General features: G+C 34.1%; 1 protein-coding gene and 1 non-coding gene across 3 annotated transcripts in view; one reads left to right on the forward strand and one right to left on the reverse strand.

Moving 5' to 3' along the window:
* Window positions 1-15,826, forward strand: part of LOC141518440 (homeodomain-interacting protein kinase 3-like) — a 93,459-nt gene that overhangs the window by 13,589 nt on the left and 64,044 nt on the right. The gene's annotated exons all lie outside the window — the stretch shown is intronic.
* LOC141519776 (small nucleolar RNA SNORA44) lies at window positions 5,408-5,534 on the reverse strand. Its single transcript, XR_012477417.1, has one exon. It is a non-coding gene; the product is annotated as a small nucleolar RNA SNORA44 (small nucleolar RNA).

Raw genomic sequence — 15,826 nt, forward strand, 5'->3', positions numbered from 1 at the left:
TAAGTGATCAATGAATGGCATGCTGGGTCAGATGTCAGGAAGACTTATCTTTCTGTTTAAATGCGACACAGTTAATAGTTGTGTGACCCTGTCCCAGTCACTTTATTTGCCTCAGTTTCTTTATCTGTAAAATGAATTGAAGAAGAAAATGGCAAACTGTTGCAGTGTTTTTGCCGAGAAAACCCCAAATGAGGTCAAAGAGTTTGACATGATTGAAAAATGACTGATAGACAATAAATATTTTGTACATAAAGGTCTTTTTGCCTTTTTGTTTGATCTCTTTAGGATACAGATCTTGTAGTGGTATAGCTGTGTCAAAGAATATGCAGTTTTATAACTCTTTGACCACAGTTTCAAATTATTTTCTAGAACAATTGGATCACTCTACAGCTCCACCAGTGGTTCATTGATGTACCATTTTCCACATCCCTTCTAGCAGAAGGGATGCCATTTCTAAAAGGTGTGAAGTGATACTTCAGAGTTCTTTTAATTTGAATTTTTTCAAATCAACAGTGTTTTGGAACATTTTTTTCACATGATTATAGATGGCTTGGATTTCTTCTTCTGAAAACTGCCTGTTCATATCCTTAGCCATTTATCAGTTGGGGGAGAGTTCTTATTTTTATAAATTTGACTCAGGAATGAAGTCTTTATCAGAGAAATTTATTGTAAAAATTTTTGGTATTACTTCATGTCTGTTGTACCTTTTAGGAGATGGTGGTTTTCCAAGTATCTCTTTTAATTAGCTCTGTTTTTGCTTCTGCTTTGCTTGAGATCTTGATTGCTATCCCTGCCTTTTTTTTTAATTTCAGCTGAAGCATAATAAATAGATTTTATTCCAGCTCCTTATTTTAACTGTGCTGCTGTCTCTCTTGTCTGTGTCTGGTTTCTTATAAACAGCATATTCTTGAATTCTGGTTTCTAATCCATTTTGCTATCTACTTCCATTTACATCCACAGTTAGGATTACTGTATATTTCCCTTTATCCTGTTTTTCTCTTGTTTATCCTACTATCTCTTGTTTATCCTATCCCTTCTCAAAAGTCTGTTTTTCTTCTGACCACTTTCTCTCACATCATTCTCTTTTATTATCCCTCCCACTTCCTCATATCCTTCCCCTGTTAGGTAAGATGGATTTCTATACTCAAATGAGAGAGTATGTGTGTATGTATGTATGTATGTATGTACAATGCGCGCATACATTCTTCCCTCTTTGAACCAGTGAGAGAGAGTTCCAGCATTGTGTCTCCACCCTCCTCCCTCTCATTGTGTACTCCACTGTAAATACTCTTCCTTGCAAGTCTCTTCTATGAGATTCTTCTCCCCTTCTCCCAGTATATCTCTTTCTCATCCCCCTTCATTTATTATTTTTTTTGAGATCAGCCCAGTATAATTGATCCATGCCCTCTCTGTAGATGTCTTCCAACTGCCCCAATAATGATAAAGTTCTTAGGTATTATATGTATCTTCTTCTCATTTAGGTATATAAACAGTTTAATCTTTTTTAGGTTTTTGCAAGGCAAATGGAGTTAAGTGGCTTGCCCAAGGCCACACAGCTAGGTAATTATTAAGTGTCTGAGATCAGATTTGAACCCAGGTACTCCTGACTCCAGGGCTGGTGCTTTATCCACTGCACTACCTAGCCACCCTAGTTTAATCTTTTTTCAATCTCTTATGATTTCTCTTTCATGTTTACCTTTCTATGCATCTCTTGAATCTTGTGTTTGAATGTCCGATTTTCTAATCAGCTCTAGTCTTTTCATCAAGAATTCTTGAAAGTCTTTCATTTCATTAAAAGTTCATCCCCCCCCCCACTGAAGTGTAAGTATAATACTGTTTTTTTTTTCTGAGCAGGTGATTTTTCATTGTAATTCTAGCTCCTTTGCCATGAATTCAGCTACATCTAATATGATTTGAATTGTTTCTTTCTGACTGCTTGCTGTAATTTCTCTTTGACCTGGGAGCTCTGGAATTTGACTATAATATTCCTGGGAGTTTTCATTTTTGGATCTCTAAGAAGATTGATGGATTCTTTCAATTTCTTTTCTTATCCTCTGAATCTAAGATAGCAGGTCAGTTTCCACTTGATAATTTCTGAAATATTATGTCCAATTTTTAAAAATTTATTTTTCCTTGATCTGTTTTCCAGGCCACTTGTTTTTCTAGTGAGATAATTTGTTTTCTTCAATTTTTTTCGTCCTTTTGACTTTTTTTATTTTATTGTTTTTTGGTATCTCATGGAGTCATTAGCTTTTACTTGCCTAATTCTAATTTTTTAGGATTTATTTTCTGTAGGCTTTTTGTATCTCTTTTACCATTAGGTCAGTTCTGTTTTTTTAAAGGTACTTTATTTGGTATTTTTTTTTTGGTGCCTCTTTTACTAAGCAATTCTCTTCATAATTTTCTTGTATCATTTTTTTTCTCAATTTTTCCTTTACCACTCATCTCTTTCTTTAACTCTCCCAGGAATTCTTGTTGGGCTTGTTTCCTTATAGCAGGTCACTTTTTCTTTGAGCTTTGTAGCTATTTTCACATTTCACATTGTTGTCCTTTTCTCAGTTTGTGTTGGTCACCCCTGCCATTATAGTAGTAGCATTTTATGTCAAGTTCTTTTGTTGTTGTTGTTGTTTACTCATTTTTCTAGCCTATTCCTTGACTTTGCACTTTGAGTTAAAGTTGGACTCTGCTCACTAAAGCATGGAAAAGGACTACCTTAAGTTTCAGGCTTTTTCATGCTGCTTTTTTCAAAGTTAATTTTGATGACTTCCAAGATGGGTGGTGCTCTCCTGGACTGGGCTCTAGTCTTTACTCAAATTGTTCTCCTGTAGCTGCAAGTCCTAGTGCTCCTTTCTTCCCTTGGAACTTCATTCAGAACTCCTATTCTTCCCCATGACCCACCACAAGTGGTCCCCCTCCTGGAACTGTGACCCAGAATTTTGCTATTGTATTGATAAACAGATATAAACTTTCCACTGGGCTAGAATCAATTTAGAGGTAATTATAATTTCAAATATTAATAATTTGAGTAATGCAATTTTTCAAACTATTAGGGACCTATTTGTATCCTCAATATTAAAAGCATGGTGCTGGTACACAGTAAACATTTAATAAATATCTTTTCTATGCAATTCTTTTATTCTCAAAATTTTCTATAACTACAGTTAAGCAAAGAATTTGAAAATGAGGACAAATATAAATTATCTGTAAGTCTTCTTGACCCCAATCTATATCTTAAGTCACAAGAATTACAAATATTGGATAACTCATTGAAACCACATCAGATGTCTAATGTGAGAAGGGTTGGGTGAAAGAAAGTAAAAATAGGTTATAGAGTTGCCTGTAATCTTTTTTTGGCCAATAGTCAATGCCTCTTCATTCCCTTCCCTGGGTGAAGAGTTCCAAAGCTAGTGGAGGTCACAGTTGCTTCCAAGGCCCACCATTAGTGCTGTCCATGTTTTAGACTCTGAACCAGCCCCCACCCAATGTCACAGACCTCTTGTGCTGACTTCCTAAGTTGCAATAAATGTGAGAAAAATGTCTCACTCTGACATTTTCTTTGCTCTGTCCCTCCAAAATTTCATTTGAGATGTTATTTAAAGTTGTGGAGGAGAATTTGGGAGAGTTCCCCTGTATTTCTGTCTCTGCTGTGCATTCTTGCTTCTATTCTCAAACTTATGGTTTTAAAGAATGTTTTAATTTAGGACAAGACACTAAAGTATTTTGTTAGGAATATAGTTTTAAATAAATAAATAAGATAATTATATAACATTGATCTCTGGGTAGACTTGTTTTATGGAATTTGGTGACTTTCTTCACTAAAGTTCTTGCCTCTTTATTACCACTGTGAGAGAATGTGTTTATCATAGTTAATATCTTTTTACTTTCCTTTCTCCCAACCCTTCTCTCTTTTACTCTCCTCACATTAGACATTTGATCTGGTTTTAATGAATTACCCAGTATTTGTATTTCTAGAGGCTTAAGATATAGATTGGGGTCCAGAAGACTTAGATACAGATAATTTATATTTATCAACATTTTCATACATTCTTTGATCAACTTTAATTTAGTTATAGAAAATTTTTAGAATAAATGAATTGCATAAGAAAGATATTTATTAAATGTTTACTGTGGGCCAGCACCATGCTTTTAATATTGAGGATACAAATACAGGTAGGTCTCTAATAGTGTGAAATATTGCATTATTCAAATTATTAATATTTGAAATTATAATTACCTATAAAATATAGTAATTGATTATAACCCAATGGAAATTTTATCAATATAATAAAATAGCAAAGAATAAAAATGTATTTCTGATTTTTATTACAAAATGCTTATAGAAAACAAAATTTTAAAGTGAAAAATTTTAACTTATTATCATACCTAAATATAAGCCTTCATTAACAATATGATAAAAAAAATTTTTTGTTTAAAATCTTTAGTAGCATAAACTGAACTGTCTTCTTTCTTTAAATTTTCATATATAACTGGTAGGTGCAGAGAGCTCAGTGAATTTTCATGCTTACATTCTGACACTGTGGATCAAGTATAGTTGGCTTACCTGGGGCATTATCTAAAATTAGTCATGTTTTAAATATGATACTTTTGTCCTTGCAATATTTTTCCACAACTGGGCTAGATAACTTAAAAACCAGTTTTCAAAAACACTTTAATCACTCATGATTTTTTATTTGATAGATAACTTCTTGGAGTGGGAGTTTTGAACTGATGAATAAGCATTGGTATTAATTTAAAATCTCCCTGCATTACCTTTTTTTTTCAATTTTCCCATTTTTTTTTTTTGCCAGCTTTTTCCAGTATATTTATTCACTCATGTATTTTTTTCTTATACCCTCATTAGGCAACACCCCCATCCTATGACTCAAGACATCCACAAATCAGCTATGGCATTTATTGCCACCATTCCTGAAGTCAGTTCAAATCTGACCTGGGCAAGTCAGTTAACTCTACTGGCACCCAGAGCCATCTCCTAATTCATTACCCAGAATGAATGCAGAAAGCCCACTTGGGGGGAAGGAAGCACGACTGTAAGATATTATAAATTACTTGACTTGAATCATGCTCCCTTTCATTGGTGCTTGCTTTATCTGCTGGCTTCTGGGGAAGCAGGAAGGATTCCATCACCATCTTGTATAGGTTCTTACAGGCTGATTCTGATAAAGTTGATCCTGGAAAGCAAGCAGGTATCCTTGGCCAATATGCCCAAGACTTGCCTTGAAGCACCAGACTTGGTTCTTGATCCTTCAAGTCCAGACAGCAAGTGATGAGCTGAGCAGAAAGAGAACGAAAGCTACTGTAGTGAATGGGGCAAGCCCAGGAGGCAGAATGAGGGCTGCAAAGTTAGTCCTACATAAAAATTTCCATGATTGTCCCTGTCTGAGTCTATGAATATAGAAAGCTGAGTGGCAGCTACAGATACAGTGACCAGAGCTGTCAGTCTTTCCAGCATATTCTTGCATGTAGTTGGAAGCCCTGTGGCTACTTCAAGCCACAGCCCTTGATGAGATGTGCTGTGCATTACCTTCTAATAGAAGGATTTAGGCCATGGTTAGATGCTTTAAGTCCAGGTTATGTTTTTTTCTTTCTTAGAAATAACCGATTTTTTTGAAGGTGTCCTTTTCCAGAATAAACCTATTTCAACCACATTAAAGATAAGGGTATATCCACTTCCTTTCATTTTCTTAAAAATATCATAGTATTTACCTATTTCCTCATGTGCATTGGCTATCTCTTTGGTAATTTTTAATATTATGCAATTGAACTCGATTTTTAAAGTGATCCAACCAAATAACTTTTACAGTAAAAGTTTCTTCATTACTCACTTCATTTCCATTTTTCTTTTCTTGCCATACATAAACTTGAACCATAAATAGACTGAAAGATTGCTCTGCCAAGAAAATGTACTTTTGCCTGAAATCTTCAGGCCACATGACTTTTCCTTTTATATACTACCTGTGCATTTTTATAATTTTCCAAACCATAAACCATTTCAATATTTCATCATATTTTAGAGTTACTTATTGCATTCATGGAACTCCTATCTAGTTTTTATTCTAGTATGATAATCATATAATTTTCTTATTTTGTATTGGCAGTGTTTCCCTGAAGTATTCTTTCTTTTTTTCCAATTTGTTTTAAGGGTTTATAAAAAAAAAACACACAACTGTTGGTAATATGGCATGCAGTTGTTAACACAACTTAATGTCATATGCAGCAGCATATCACATCCATATACTAGCATAAAAAAATGGACTTAGACAGTGGAATGGTGTTAAAACCTATGACTGCTTCACCTGAAATGTTGATGTGGTGTCATTTTACAATTAGTACTAAGTCAAATTTTGCATTATTATCACTTGTTAATTATGATCTGACTGTGAAAAAGAAGACAATTCCTATACTCAAGGAGCTTACATTCATGAATGGGATTGACTTTATGTTTAAGGGGGAGTGGCAGCAAGAAAGATGTTATTTTGGTGTGTAGAGCCTTAATGGAGTAGATGAGACAATAAATGCATCCTTGTCAGTGTGTGACTGACTGTATTTTCCAGCAACTTTGAAATGTCCGACATGTCAATTTTTGCTTCAAAAGTTGGAGTGTTTTGCTAAGTCAGATGTAGCTTGTTATTTAATGTGCTGATTGTGTTATAGTCAACACATTCCCTGGATTCTTTGGTCACAATACCACTGGAAAATACCCAAGGACCTGAGCATATTTTCAGTTTCCTGTTTCAGCATACACATCTGCAAGTTTAATTTATGAACCTTCAGGATATGTTAGTGTTTATGTATTGAAAAAAATGTTATTTTTATATCTTACTCCTTATCTTCTAGCTTCACCATTTGTCTTTTTCTTTCTTTGTATTTTAAAAATAGAGAAAATGAGCATCATTAGGATAAGATGAGAAGTTATGTTTTTTTGGGATTTTTTTTGCAAGGGGAGGAAGGAATCTGAACATTTGAAAGAGGGAATCTGAGACATTTAATTTTATTTTCTAGCTTTTATAGGTTGCAAGTAGCTTTTAAGTGTTTTCTTAGCATTTTTCATTTAAAAAAGTACTTGATAATCCTTTCTCTTTCACAAAGCAAAAACACAGTATAAAATGTGAATTGATTTATTCCTCCTATTGGGAGGAAACAGTGGCTATAGTAATTTTGAATGAATTTGACTTTTTTAAAAACTAAAAGGTTACCAAAAATAAAATGGACAAATATTTATAGTTACTTTTAATCTACCTATCCATGTAAGTTTTGTGCAACTTTTGTATTTAGAAGGTTTATTTCCTTTATATTTATTTGCATTTGGAATGTGACTGTTCCAACTAGATTCTTAGATTTTATGTAGGTTTAATTTTTTTTTAACATTTTTTCATTCCTTACCAAACATGCCAATTTACAGAAAGAAATTGTAGCACTTCAATTAGTTTGTAATTACATTGTGGGAGTATTGAAATACTGTGGAGTAGATATAAATATATTGTGGCATTTTACAGAGAAATGTATATCTTGTAAAACTTTAATAAAATTTGAGGTTTTTGAGATGCTGGTTATATTTTCATTAGAAACATATTTTACACTGGTGCAGTCACTTGGTTAGTAACAGGTTGGAATTAAGTGGGTGGTGACTTGATAAAAACAAAAAAGGAATGGATGAGTCATGTTGGTTTAACTTTGTAGTCTCCCAGCTTGTTCCTGGTTAAAGAAGTTCAGGAAATAGTTGATTTTGTTTTCAAAAAAAAAGGAAGAAATTTGAGTTTAAAAAAGATTAAGGAATTTTTTTTCTTTTTAATTTGACAAACAACCAACACCAATATTCAAAGAAGAGAAAAAAGGATTGTGTATGAAACTATGAATTTCTGTTATGTATAAACTTTAAAATATCAATAGATTTAAAATGATTATTCTAAAATTGCCCCATTTTATCTCTTTTTTCTCCTGCCTTTTTTGACATCATTTTTACTGTTCTGTTCCGCCCCCATAACATTCCTCTCCACCATTATAATATAATTGTCTTTCTTTATAGCAAAAATATAGTAAAAAAAAGATTATTTCTGATTATAATGTGTGTCTCATTGTGCACTTCTAGACTATCACTGAAGAGATGAGAAATATGACTCATTGTCCATCTTTTGGAGTCATGGTTATTTTTTGTACTGATGAGAGTTCTGGTTTTTCCTTTATAGTTCTGTTGAATTTTGCAGCTTGTATCAGTTTTTACAAGTCTTTTTCAGGTTTTTCTGAATCCATCTCTTAGATCACTTTATACATATCTTTCTGTGTCACAAGGATGTTTTCATGTACTATAATTTGTTCAGTTATTGCCTAGGTGATGGATATTCCATTGTTCTAGTTATCTGTTGATACAAAATTATGCTATACATGTTTCTGTACAAATTAGTCCTTTCCCTTTTTTTGCTGTTTGTGATTAGTTAGTGACTTTTGGGGTATAGTTTCAAATTATTTTTCTTGAACTATTGGACTAGTTCATGACACTGTCTAGAGTTTATTAGTATGTCTGTTATCACATACCCTCTGGTAATATTTATTTTTTTTGTCATTTTGCAAATATGATGGATGTGAGATGGAACCTTAGAGTTGTTTTAAAATATTGAACAAAATATTTAACCCTCACTATATTGATTTGAAGGATTTAAGATAATTTTGGTGGTTGTTTTTTGTAATCTTACTTTCCCCCCCCCCCATCTGTCTTCTTCCTGCTACCTCCTTCTATGAAACTCCACATAATGAGTTTTTTTTACAGAAAAAAAGCCTAACCAACAAAAACTGATCAATAAAGAAAAAAATAGGAAAACATACGTAGTTTTGCACATCTGTGGCCCTCCCATTTCTGCAGAGGAGTGGAGGAAGAAATCTTTTCTTATCTGACTTGTTCTTTGTTATTTTGTAATATTTACTTTCAGTTGTTTTGTTATTCTTTCAATTTACTTTGTGTTGGTGTATATTGTCTTTTTGACTATTCTGTATCATTTTGTGTAAGTCTTTCTATGCTTCTCTGTATTGATCATACTTATTGACAACTCAATAATAATATAATCCATCAGTGAACCATAATTTGTTTAGCTGGACATTGATAGATTTTGTGTCTCTACCATTCTATTCTTCTTGTCCCTTGCTCTCCTCCATCCATACACTTTAAGGTTCAGCAAAATTCTTCTTGTTTTTTTTCCCCACAGAATTTTCCATCTCTGATAGTGCATTTGCACTGACTGTCCCCCTGTCATTCCAGGAATAAGCTTGTTCTGATGAAAGGAATATAACTCTTATCCTATTTTAAATAAGTGAGCTCTCACTTCTATCTCATTCCTTTGGCACTTTGTGTTCTCCAGGCTATGTTGTTATTCATTTCCTTATATTTATATTTTGTCTTCTAACTAGTGTTTAAGTTGCCTCCTCACTTTACTGACTCTTGAAGTTGAGATGAAATTTCCACCTTTGGGTTGGCTAGGGGCTGTTTCTGTGGTCATGAAAAGGAGGGGTCTTATCACAATAAAATAAAGAATTCTATTAGGCAATATTTTGCACTGCTAAATTCTTAACAGATTAGAGAAATGAAAGGTTAATAGATGATTCTTGACAAATATATAAATTCAAATGCAGTCAATTTAAGTAGAATTTAAATTGGCTGTTCTGAGAGGAGGAATTAAGAGGTGTAATCAAAGAATTTCTCTTCCGCTCTGAGCCCCACTTTCCTAACAAACCACAAATACTGATCAGGTTAATTCTTTTAAATAGTGCAAGAATGAATAGTTTCTGAATTATTTAACTTTCTCATAATTCCAGAGAAAAAATCACAAGTTGCTTATATTAGGCAAATGCATTTTTGATTTTAAAACCAGTTTCCTTAATGAATGCAAGTGTAGAAATGCAAAATGAATTTTGGGTAATAGACTATAGCAGTAATATAATTAATCATTAAATAAGCTTTAAACCAGTTATGCAAGACTATTTCTTTTCTTTTCTTTTCTGAATTTTACAATTTCCCCCCCTTATCTTGCTTCCTTCCCCTACCCCCTACAGAAGGCAGTCTGATAGTCTTTTTTTTTTTTTTTTAAGGTTTTTGCAAGGCAAATGGGGTTAGGTGGCTTGCCCAAGGCCACACAGCTAGGTAATTATTAAGTGTCTGAGACTGATTTGAACCCAGGTGCTCCTGATTCCAAGGCCGGTGCTTTATCCACTACGCCACCTAGCCGCCCATAGTCTTTAAATTGTTTCCATGCTATGCATTGATCAAAATTGAATGTGTTGAGAGAGGAATCATATCCTTAAGGAAAAAATAAACTAGAAGAGTAGCAAAATTACATAGTAAGATAAGTTCTTTTTTAAAAAATTAAAGGTAATAGTCTTTGGTCTTTGTTTAAACCCCACAATTCTTTCTTTGGATACAGATGATATTCTCCATCTCAGATACCTTAAAATTGTCCCTGATTGTTGCACTGATGAAATGAGCAAGTTCATTAAGATTGATCATCAACCCCATGTTGCTGTTTATGGTGTACAATGTTCTTCTGGTTCTGCTTATCTCGCTCAGCATCAGTTCATGCAAATCCTTCTAGGCTTCTCTGAATTCCCATCCCTCCTGGTTTCTAATAGAACAATAGTGTTCCATGATGGACATTCACTCAGTTTCCAATTCTTTGCCACCACAAACAGGGCTGCTATGAATATTTTAATATAAGTGATGTTTTTATCCTTTTTCATGATCTCTTCAGGGTATAGATGCAGTAGTGGTATTGCTGGATCAAATGGCACATTTTTATTGCCCTTTGGGTGTAATTCTAAATTGTTCTCCTGAAAGGCTGGATGAGTTCACAGCTCTGCCAACAGTGTGTCAGTTTCCTACAGCCCTTCCAACATTGATCATTGTCCTTTCTGGTCATATTGGCTAGTCTGAGAGGTGTAGGGTGGTACTTCAGAGATGCTCTAATTTGCATTTTTCTAATCAATAAAGATTGCTTTGATTTCATCTGTAAATTGCCTCTTACCCAAGACTGTCTGTCTGTCTGTCTGTCTATCTATCTATCTATCTATCTATATATATATATATATATATAGTTTTTTTTTAGGTTTTTGCAAGGCAAATGGGATTAAGTGGCTTGCCCAAGGCCACATAGCTAGGTAATTATTAAGTGTCTGAGGTTGGATTTGAACTCAGGTACCCCTGACTCCCGGGCTGGTGCTTTATCCCCTGTGTCACCTAGCCGCCCTTGTTTTTTTTTTTTTGTTGTTGTTGTTTTTTTAGGTTTTTACAACTTAGTCTTACCCCAGACCTGACACAAGTTTAGGCCTAGGAAACACACTCAGTATGTCTAAGCAGGATTCAACCCAGATTTTCCTGATTCTGAAGCTAATTCTATTCATTGTACTCTTCTGCCTTTCTTGGGACAGATTAAAAACTTGATATCTAAAATATATAAGAACTCAAAACTTTACAGAGGTATCTCCCTTTGGATAGTGGATAAGTGGTCAGAGCATGTAAGCGTTTAGAAACACAAATGATTAGTAATCATTAATAAATACAATAACAAATAAGAATAGAAGCAATTCAGAAAAAGAAATTGAACCAGTCCATAAATGAACATACAAATAAAGAAATCCTTGGGACAAGGTGATTGCACAAGTGAATTCTATCAAAAATTCAAAGTATAATTCTAATTACCCAAATTGTTGGTAAAAAATAATGAAAGAAGAGATCCTTCCCAGTTTTTCTTCTGTGATACAGATGTGGTATTGATACCTAAACCAGGGTAAGTTTATTAGTTGTATTGACTATAGGTTTTCTCTATAGACCAGTCAATATTACTAATAATAAGCATTGATGAAAGCATTTTAAATAGAATATTAGCAAAATGACTTCAGCAATATATCATAGTGATTATGCTTGCCCAGATTGGATTTACACCTTGAAGGTAGAGGGTTGTTTGAATAGGAAAGCAATAAATAGCAAAAGTTGTGTGATTATAAATTAGAGGAAAAGATTTTGGCAAATATATGATGCTATTTTCTTTTAAAACACCAGAAAATAAAGGAATATAGATCTTTTCCTTGGTAGTAAATAGTACAAATCTAAAAATAAAATCCTACATTATTTTAATGGGATATAATCCTTTCCAGTAAGGTCAGGGGAGAAGTAGGGATGGTTATTGTCACCAATGCTGTTTAATGTAGCCCTAACCCAAGACATGCTTGTGCTGCTTTATCTTCCTGGAACTTCCACAGCCTGTGCTGCCTCTTCCTAAGGCATCCTTGTAGTCTTACTGTAATGAAGGATCTAGGAAACCCATCCTCTCCTCACATTAGTGAGTTCCTCCTGGCTCCTAGGCTGGCCAGCCTTCTTTTCAGGTTTGCTCCTGACTTGCTGAACTTCAGAACCATGCTGAGGGGCCTCCCCCTACCCCCAACCCATTTATTTCTCTCCCTCCTTCCTTCTTTTTATTTAAGGCAGTGGGGTTAAGTGACTTGCCCAAGATCACACAGGCAATTATTAAGTGTTTGAGGTCGAATTTGAACTCAGGTCCTTCTGACTCCAGGGCTGGTGCTCTATCCACTGTGCCACCTAACTGATCCCTTCTCCCTTTTTTGAGGGCAAATACTGACTCTTTTTTTGTTTTTTGTTTTTTTGTATTCCCAGCACTTAGCACCTAGTAAGCTCTAATAAATGCTTATTTCCTTCTTTCCCTCCAAGAAATATTAGCTGTAAAAATTAAAAGCAGACAAAGAAATTAGGTAAATAGGCCCAGACAAAAAACAATTCTCACTTTCTTATATGATAGTATATTTAAAGGATTCTAGAAAATTAATAAAAATTAATTGAAACAACCAGTAAAGGTATAGTATATAAATTCAGTATAAAAATCTTGAACATTTTTGTGTCTTATGAATAAAACTCAGGAGAAAAAAGAATATTCATTTAAAACAATTACATGATATACAAGATAATAGGATATACATAACAACCATATGAATATAACTAAAACTTTTCTCAGAAATTGACCTAAATAATTGGAGAAATTAATTGCTCTTGCTTAGGTTGAGACTAGCATAAAAATGACAGTAGAAAAATAGTAAACTTAGAGGAACAAAAAAGTCAAGAATCTCAAGGTAATTAAAAATTAAAAAAATTGGGAGTGCAAAGAAGAGAACATAGTACTAAGCATCAGGTTGTATACTACAAAGCAGTAATCATCAAAACAAGTTGATACTGGATTAAAAATATAGGTCAATCAGTGGAACAAATTGTGTATACAATTTAAAGATAAAAACTTTGTAATTTAGTATGGTGATATACCCAGAGACTTCAAGTACTGAAGTAAGGACTCATTATTTGACAAAAACTGGGACGATTGGATAACAGTCCGGCAGAAATTTGATTAGATCAATTTCTTATATGTTATATCAGTAGGTTCTAAATTGATATGACTTGAATATAAACTATCACATAATAAACAAATAAGAAAAACGAGGAAGACTTTCAGAATTATGGATGGGGAAGAAGAGTTCATGACCAAACAGAAAATAAAAGTTTTGATTTTATAAAATGAGAACACTTTTGCTCAGATGGAAAAAAATCTTGGCAACAAATTTCTTTCAGAAAGGTTCCATTTTTGGGGGTGGCTAGGTGGTGTTAGGTGGTGTAGTGGATAAAGCACCGGCTCTGGAGTCAGGAGTACTTGGGTTCAAATCTGGTCTCAAACACTTAATAATTACTTAGCTGTGTGGCCTTGGGCAAGCCACTTAACCCCGTTTGCCTTGCAAAAAAAAAAAAACCTAAAAAAAGGTCCCATTTCTAAGATATACAAGGAAGTAATTAAAATTTATAACATTAAGAGCCATTCACCAGTTGATAAACAGTTAAAAGTATGTGAATAGACAATTCTCAAGGGAAGAAATCCAAGCTATTCATGTAGTATGAAAAAATTCTCCAAATCACTAATGATTAGATAAATGCAAATTAAAACCACTCTGCAGTTCTGCTTCACACCTACCACCAGATTGTTAAAGTTAAATAAAAGGAAAGATGACAAATTTTTGTAGAGGCTGTTGAACAAAAAGCCTTTGATGAGCCATTGATGCTTAATGTTGAATTGGTCCATCTTTTCTGTAGAGCAGTTTGGGACTGTACTCCCAAAGTTACCAAACTCTGTGTTATCTTTGCTTAGTGAAACTAGTACAAGATTGTACCACAAAAGATCAAAGAAAGAGAAAAAGGTCCCTTATGTATAAAAATATTTGTGGCAGCATTTTTTGTAGTGGTAAAAGAACTGATGGGAATGCCCACCAATTTGGAAATGGCTGAACAAATGTAGTTTATAAATGTAATGGAATAATATTGTGCTATTAGTAATGGAGAGATGGTTTTTTTCATTTTTAGCATTTTATTTGTTTTCCAATCACATATAATAGTAATATCTACCTATCATTCTTTGAAAGGTTTTGAATTTTATAATTTCCTCCCCCCTCCCTTCCCCCCCGAAGGCTGTCTTATAGTCTTTTCATTGTTTCCATGCTATACATTAATGTAAATTGAATGTATTATAAGAATAAACATAAGAGTGAACATAGGACACCCCCCCCCCCAAGAAGATGAGAAACCTCAAGAATAGAGAGAAAAAAAATTACTTCAGTCTGTATTCAGATTCCAATGCCTCTGTATCTAGGGTGAGTTGCTTTCTTTATCATAAGTCCACCAGAGTAGTTGCTTCAATATTTTTCCCACAGTTGCTATTACTAGCTGTACCTCTCCTCTATTCCTTCCCACTCTTGTTTATTTTATTCTCTTTCTCCTTTCATCCTGGCCCTGCCCAAAATGTATGCTGGATCTGAGTACCCTCTCCCTCAATCTTCCCTCTCTTCTATCACCTATTCCCCCCCTTTCCTACCCCCATTCCCCCTTATCCCATCCCTTTCTTCTCATTTTTCTCTAGGGTAAGATAGATTTCCTCACCCTATTAAGTGTATGTGTGTTATTTCTTCTCTGAGCCGTTTCTGATGTGAAAAAGCTTTTTCTTGACTCTTAATGTGAAATTTTTTAGCTGCTTCTTCATCTCCTTTCCCATCCTCCCAGTATTTTCCTTTATCACCCATTGACTACATCTTTTTACTATATTATACCATTATATTCTACTTCTTCCTGTCTTGTCTTTATATATTCCTTCTAACAGTTCTTATAAATGAGAAAGTTCACATGAGTTATTAATATTTTCTTCCCATGCAGGAATACAAACAGTTCAATATCATTAAGTTCCTCATAGTTAGCCCTCCTTTTCACTCCCTCTATAGTTCACCAGAGTCCTGTACTTGGAGATCAAACTTTCTGTTCAGCTCTGGTTGTTTCAATAGGAAAATTTGAAAGTTCCCTGTTTCATTGAAAGTCCATCTTTTTCCCTGAAAGAGGATGTTCAGTTTTGCTGGGTAGTTGATTCTCGGTTGTAAACCAAGATCTTTTGCCTTCCGGAATATCATATTCCAAGCCCTATGAGCCCCTAATGTAGATGCTGCCAGATCCTGTGTAAGCCTGACTATGGAGCCTCGGTAGTTGAATTATTTGTTTCTGGCAGCTTTTAGAATTTTCTCTTTGATTTGGGAGTTTGGGAACTTGGCTATAATATTCCTTGAAATTTTTCTTTTGGGATCTCTTTCAGGAGGAGATTGGTGAATTCTCTCAATTTCTATTTTACCTTCTGCTTCTAGGATCTCAGGGCAATTCTGCTGTACTATTTCTTCTTCTGATCATGACTTTCAGATAGTCCAATAATTTTTAAATTATTTCTTCAGCATCTGTTTTCAA

This window comes from Macrotis lagotis, chromosome 3 (genome assembly GCF_037893015.1).
Source record: "Macrotis lagotis isolate mMagLag1 chromosome 3, bilby.v1.9.chrom.fasta, whole genome shotgun sequence".
Classification (NCBI taxonomy): Eukaryota; Metazoa; Chordata; class Mammalia; order Peramelemorphia; family Peramelidae; genus Macrotis; species Macrotis lagotis.